The following is a 7242-nucleotide window of genomic DNA, read 5'->3' as shown; positions in this document are numbered from 1 at the left end:
ATATACTTTAAAAATAAAATATATTTCTCAGTAAATAAATAATAAATAAGTGTGGTTGGAGTGAAGCCCAGCCAGACACGCTCTCAGTACGTAAGAGGGCCTGGGGCTGTCTCCCAACTCCACAAACCAAGCAGAACAATATTCGAGACAATCCTCCAGTCTCCCTCACCCCAGCTCACCTCCCCCACATATTCTTCTGCTGGTTCCATTTGAGCTCTCAGCACCTGTTCCCTGAGGCATTTGAAACTGGCGGCCACTCTGCCTGCCACTGGGTGGGCACATTTTCGGAGAGTCAGGACCCGGTCATCCCGCAGATGTAAAATGCTAGAAAAGTGACCCCACGCTGCAGATGGGGCTCTGTGGTGCTGTGGTCTCACCAAGAGGCTTTTCCCCTTCCATAGCAACCTTTGGTCCCCAGCTGGAGTGTGTGCGGGTCCTGGATGTCACCCCAGAAGATGTGTGTGTCAGCATGTGTGTGGATGCAGCCCAGTGCTGCAGGTCAAGTGTTCCACATGGGAAATTCAAAGGAAATGCGTTACTCTCAGCAGGGAAACGGCACCCTGAAGGACTGGCTCCTAACACTTTCCAGATGCAGACCAAGTGCTGAGACCCTGTAACTTCCTGGCCACCACTGAGTCACTAAGATGATCTGGGCAAGGTGCTAGGTAGCACTGGTCACTCACAACTAGTTTCTCCTGCTTGCTTTCTTTCTTTCTTTCTTTCTTTTCTCCAACTAGTTTTGTCTCCATTTGATCTCACTGTTAGCCCAGGCTGGCCCGGAATTCTTGACCCCTTCGCTCAGCCTGCCAGTGCTGCTGGAGCCTCTGCACCCCACTGGGGTGTTTCTCTGTGAGGGGCAAGACAGGTCTCAGCAGGTTCACCTGCAAAGGACTTAACACCCTTCATTCTCAGCGCACAAATGAGCTACTCGTGAGAGCTCCGCTGGACACAGATGTTGAGGCAGGAAACATGGGTGAACACCTGTGGACTGTTTTGTAAGGTCACTTTTCATCCTGTGACCGGATCCTTGGATGAACCACATGAGCCCTGGGTTATGGCAGCGTTCAACACGGAGTTCTTCCGGGTCACAGGAAAGGAAAGGAAAACTTGGAGAGGCTGAGGAACTTAGCTGGGTTGGCACAGCTCCTGAGAGACAGGGTTCGGGGCCCAGCCCAGCTCTGTGTGGTACCTACACCAGCTGCTCACAGCGGGCTTGTCTGTTTGAACACCCCATCTTCCTGGGAATAGCTAAGACCAAGGCATCCTTCTCACAGAGGCGCCTGCAGTTCTGTGATACGGCTGTAGTGGGGACAGTTTGGGGGTTAGTGAAACACACAGAAAGGTAGACTCGCACTCTTTGGGACAGGCCAGGGTTCACCTGTGTGTGTGCGTGACACCATCTTAGTTTTCCAGGGATCAGATGCTGACAACCCAAGGTGTTCAGAGGCTAGCCTGTTGATTTCTTGGTCTCTGGGGGTGGGGTGGGGGGGAGAACAGCTTAGTCAGGGTTTCTACTCCTGCACAAAACATCACAACCAAGAAGCAAGTTGGGGAGGAAAGGGTTCATCACCAAAGGAAGTGAGGACTGGAACTCAAGCAGGTCAGGAAGCAGGAGCTGATGCAGAGACCATGGAGGGATGTTACTTACCGACTTGCTTCCCCTGGCTTGCTCAGCCTGCTTTCTCATAGAACCCAGGTCTACCAGCCCAGGGATGGCTCCACCCACAATGGGCTGGGCCCTCCCCCTTGATCACTAGTTGAGAAAATGCCTTACAGCTGGATCTCATGGAGGTATTTCCTCAGCTGAGGCTTCTTTCTCTGTGATAACTCCAGCTTGTCAAGATGACACAGAACCAGCCAGTACAGTCACTGATGGCCGAGGGTGTTGCTTATGAAGACTTTCCTTCCGTGAGCTCTCCCCACTTGTTAAAAGGCTCCAGGTAAGTACCATTTGTCATACACCCCCTCTGCTCAGAGCAGGAGAGGGCTCGGTGCTGCAGAGCAGAAGGCATGGTTTCCTGGGCAGAGGCAGGGACAGCAACGATCCCAGAGTGAGCCACCTAGGCCAGTGCAGGGCTACACATGGGGTACTAGAGACAACCACGTGGTTTGAGGGCGAGAGCACACGGTCTCACTGTGAGAGACTCCTCCTCGGCGGCACCATCCAGGCAAACAAACAACATCAGGCCCCCGTGGAGCTCATTAAGCCTGGTGACCTGCCTGGAGGAGGCCATTGTGCTGGGAAAACAGCCAAGAGGGAGTCAGAGAGCAAGATGAACCGGGCACCCTGCCAGCTGGTCGCATGGCCAGGGCTCTGCTGTTCCCTCCAGGGAACCCGGGTTCCTCTGTGGGGATGAGAATGTGGGGGCGAGGTAAGTTTCCACATCCTCTCCCGGTGACTCCAGAGAAGCCTGCATTGGCAGCCTCACGGTGCTGTGTCTCCCGTGCCCACCCAGCACAGATGGCAGAGATGGGTACCTGCCCATCTTCTCATGGACACTGTTCTTCTCTAAGGCCCCGAAGCTGCCAGAGGCACACATTTATCCTGACGCCATTGCTGTCATTTAAAAGTGAAAACACTTCTCTAGGCTGGGCACGGTGCATGTCCCTGAGGCCAGCACTGTCCAGGGGGGCATTATATGGGGACTCAGCAGGGGCCAAGGAAGCCCAGGAACCAGCTGTGAGCTCAAGAAATCCTGTCTCTAAGGTTGTGAGCATCTCCTCTACACACTGGGTGTAAGTGACATGGAAAAACAGAGATGGTGACCCTCTTTTACCCTGTGACCAGATCCTGGGGCCACTTAGTTGTTTCCAGAGGCATGGCCATCACACTCCTGGAGGACAGTGGCCTTGGGGTGGGGACCTGCACATGGCTCAGCCAGCTTGGACAGATGCTGTAGGCTGGTGACAGCCTGGTAGTTCAGGCTGGTCACCCTAGTACTCGGGTGGCTGAAGCAGAAACATTACATGTCTGGGCCAGCACATAAAGACACTCTCTGCCAGGCATGGGGGACATGCCTGTCATCTCTAAGTACTGGGGAGGCCTAGGCAGGAGGATTTCCACAAGTTCAAGGCCAGCCCGTGCTATGTGGTGAGACCCTGCATGTAATATTCTGCACACTGAAGTCCTAAACCCCGTCAGGCACGTTGAGTGTTCTAACAGATACACTTGCTTCTTACGCACTGTAGTTACGGCGAGGTTGGAGGGGCACGTCTACCGCAGCGGTCCATTTACAGACTTGGGAAAATCGCCTGAAACTTTCAAAAGAGAATCATCTGACACCGCAGCCTGGGTGCGAAGCATCCCTGAACCATGCACTTAAAAGTGGCTACCTATCTCACTGGCCCGGGGACCTGAGTTCCATCCCGCATAAAGGTGGGAGGAGGGAACCAACTCCATGAAGTTGTGTGTGCTCTGACCCCCCCTTATGCACACTGCGGCATGTGCACCCACATGGACACGCAATATTATGGCTTTTTAAAAAAAAAATTTAAATGACTCTGCGGGGCCACACCTGTAACCCCAGCACACAGAAGGTGGAGGCAGGAAGATCAGCAGTTTGAGGTATCTTTGGCTACATAGCAAGTTTGAGGCCAGCCTGGGCTACATTGGGACCTGCCCCCAAATTCTTCCATAGGAGAAGTACTGAGCCTCGATCTGCTGAAGCTCAGGGCACCTCCTTGGACAGCGCCTCATGTTCTGTCCCCTGCATCCAGCGCTGTCTGTGCCTCATATGTCTCTGCTCTGCTTGGTCCAGCAGCCCAGGACTGCGTGGCACCTGTCCTGGGGACAGATGTGGGGACGACAGAAGCAAATTCCTGAGGTTCCTCCAGGAAGCCTCAGAGCTGCCCTGGCCTGCAGAACTGTGAGCAGGCAGCTCTTGGCACCCATCGGTGTAACTTGGGACGGGTGATGCTCTGACGTCTGTCTGTCCACGAAGCCAGGAGGAAGGATGTGGTCACTTACCACAGCTGCCTTCTTCACACACCTGAAGCCTCCGAGCACTCCCGGCTCGGGTTGTTTATAAAAAGCCGGCAGAAGTTGGCAGACTTGTGCCAGGCAGAGGTGTGTTCTACAGACTGAGAATAGCGGGCCCTGGCAGGGGCTGCTTGCCTGCGACATCATCTGGGAGCAGCCACCAGGCGTGTACCACCCTCACACTAGCAGCACTACACACACACACACACACACACACACACACAACCAGCCACAGCTGCTCTGGAGGCTGCCTGTTCCTCCCTTGCACAGGCTGAGCAGAGCCTGGGGCATCTCATCAAGTGGAAGGAGGGATTAAAAGCCACAGATAAGCTAGCTACTTCTGTGGATCTAAGTCCCCCCCACCCCCAGTCCTGATTGGCTGCCCACCTGCCCAGATCAGAACAAGAGGCAGGGGTCAGCCCGATGGAGCCCCTGTGGACTTCTCTCCTGTACACTGCAAGCTTTCTTGCTTAGCCAGGACTCCAGACTGTCCCGTCTTCAAACCGGGTGCTCTGGGGTCCCTGTGCCTGCTAGAACCTTGGCATCCAGAGGAGCCACTGACACTGGGAATGTGCTCAAAGCCTAACAGGGGCCCACGAAATGGCTCAGAGGGTAAAGGTGCTTTCGGCAAAACCTGACAACCAGAGTCCAATTCCTGGATTGATAGAGAAGGGCACAAATCCTGCAAGTTGTCCTCTGACTGCACTTTGGCACACAGACACACATGCATGCATGCACACACAGCTCCAACTGAATTTGGCTTCTGGCCTGTAACTCTCTAATGTGTGTACACATGAATGTGCATGTGCACATATGGAAGTCAGAGGACAGTTGATGGGACTCAGTTCTCTTCCTCCATGTGGGCCATCGGGCTTGGTGGCTGAAGCATCTAGCTAGACATATTGGAGTCACCTTAAGGGACACACTCCTGTCCCCCACCATGTCTTATTTAATGAAGGTACAGGCATGGCTGAGCCAAAGTCTTAACTATTCCTGGGAGCAGAGGCTAATGAACAGCCTCATTGGAGCATGCTCGGGGTCCAGCTCATTTTGGTAAGGGGTCTCATGGCCTAGCAGACAGGGACTATCCACAAGTCCCCATAAGGACTTAGCACCTGTAGCTGCCTCTAAGTTTGTATGTGTATAGAGAAGTCTATGGGTTCCTGCTGACCAAAGGAATGTGCCCTGGTCTGTGCCCTTTGGTTGCTGTGGGAAACATCTTGTGAGGGAAATGGGGGCTCTCCATTTACCGTGCTGCCGGGTGGGGCCTTTGCTGTAACCCCAGGGCCATCTCACATGCCGTCCATCGCTGCCTACCTCTTAGACTGAGGTCCCCTCAGGACAACATATGCCTTCTGTGTGTAATCTGCTGTTCCATGGGGCCCCAGGGGTCTGAGTTCATACTTTCCACACCCTCCTCTCTGCCCAGAAATCCCAGGTCTACCCAAACCCTACGCATCCCTGTCCCACGGTCCTGAAGTCTCTCTTTGTGTGCCTGCTTTTTTCCTTCCTCTGTGGTGGCTTCTCCGGAAAGAGAGGAGTGAAGGACGGATGGCAGCCAGATTATCCCCACGGCAGATGCCCTCCCCTGGGCTGTCCCCACTGAGAATCGACTCAGATGTACAGCTGACCCTCCGTGCCTCCAGCCAGTGGGAAAGGAAGTCACACCTGTCCCCCATCAAGCTGTGGGTTCTGTGAGCATCATGTGAGTGAGCTTTGTCTGTGTGGTCTGACCTGAGGCTTCACGGTGAGGTGTTTGTCTTGGGGCTTGAACTACTTGGTCCCCTGGGATCCCCCTCCCTCAACCCTCAGATCTGCAGCAGGGGCGCTGACATTCTGGTATACTTACAAATGCAGGAGCCTTCCTGTGTGCGCAAGCAGGCCAGCTGCCCTGGCCTAAGTGGCCCAGAGATGCCTTTGGAAGTCACAGCCTACCATGCACATCAGACCCCCGGCCTGAGTCTAGATCCAGCCGCACCCTTGCTGGGATCACTCTGAGCATCAGTTTCTTTCTCCGTGAAAACAGCACAGATGGACTAGCTAATCCTGAAAGTCTTTCAAGTTTGCCTGGAGTCAGCAACTTGGTTCCTTTAGGAAGTGGGAGGGTGGGGCACCATCTTCTCCCCCACCCCAGATCCCTCCACCAGCTACATGACCCTCACCTACCTCTGCATGTAAGCCGGCCCCCCCCCCCACCTTAGCCCATATTGGGTCCCCGAGTGGAAACTGACCTACATCCTAGACCTCCCTCTGGCTGATGAAGGAATAGATTTTGCTTTTTAGTGCTATTGTAGCTCTGGAGGGTTTCGGTGCCAGCCAGAGTGGACAGCTGGAAGCCAGTTCCCCTCTCCTGCCCCTGCCTAGTCAGCAGCCAGCAGCAGCAATGGCTTGGGTTCTGCTGAGTCAACGTGGCCGGGCTGGGCCCTTGGCTCTGCAGCACCTGCCTGGGCTGGTTCCTTGACACAGGTTCTTCTTGCTTAGCTTCCAATTTTACCCCGTGTAAGGCTGCAACCCACCCTGTGTTTATCACCCCTGCGTCTCTGTGCCTCCATGGTGCAGATGTTTATAAGGGAGGAGGGGGAGGAGAACCCTCTGCAGAGCTCCCCTCACCTCCACTGCCCCAGGCTGGGAAGGAGGTGACAGGCTCAGCCCACACAGCTCTTACCTTCACCCTGCAGGACAACACTGGGCCTCTAGATAAAGCCTTAGCCTCCAGCCCAGATGGAGGTTGGGAGCCTGGCTGAAGGACAGACAGACAGACAGACAGGGGCAGTCACTCCAGAAACTGTCTCTGGTCTCTCCACTCCCTGCCATCTGGATACAGCACACTGTGTCCGTGAAGGGATCTCAGGTAAGTGCATCAGACCCCATTTCTGCCCAGAAGTCCAGGGTTTGTTCGGAAGCAATGGGGACCTGGACAGGGGCGTGGCTCCACCGGGAGAGAGCCCAGCCTGCTAGGGGTGGGAGGACCACCTCTAGTTATAAAAACTGGACTCTGTGAGGATACAAGCCTGTAACCAAGCTGGGTCACCCTGGTGACTGAAGACACCTCTTAGAAGTGTCAGCACTCATGGGCTAGTGACTGGGACCCAGGAAGGTTCAGTTACCTGCTCACTAGGTAAACTTGAGCCAGAGATCTGAGCACCTCTGAGCCTCAGTTTTCACATCTGGAACATGGGACGGTAAAGGGGCAGTGCCTTCTTGTTTGGCCAAGCTGGCTGAGATGGTTTAAGGGAAGCTACTGGCATGTGAAGACCCTCCTT

This window comes from Micromys minutus (genome assembly GCF_963924665.1).
Source record: "Micromys minutus genome assembly, chromosome: 29".
In the NCBI taxonomy this organism is placed as follows: Eukaryota; Metazoa; Chordata; class Mammalia; order Rodentia; family Muridae; genus Micromys; species Micromys minutus.
This window is presented reverse-complemented; position numbering follows the sequence as displayed.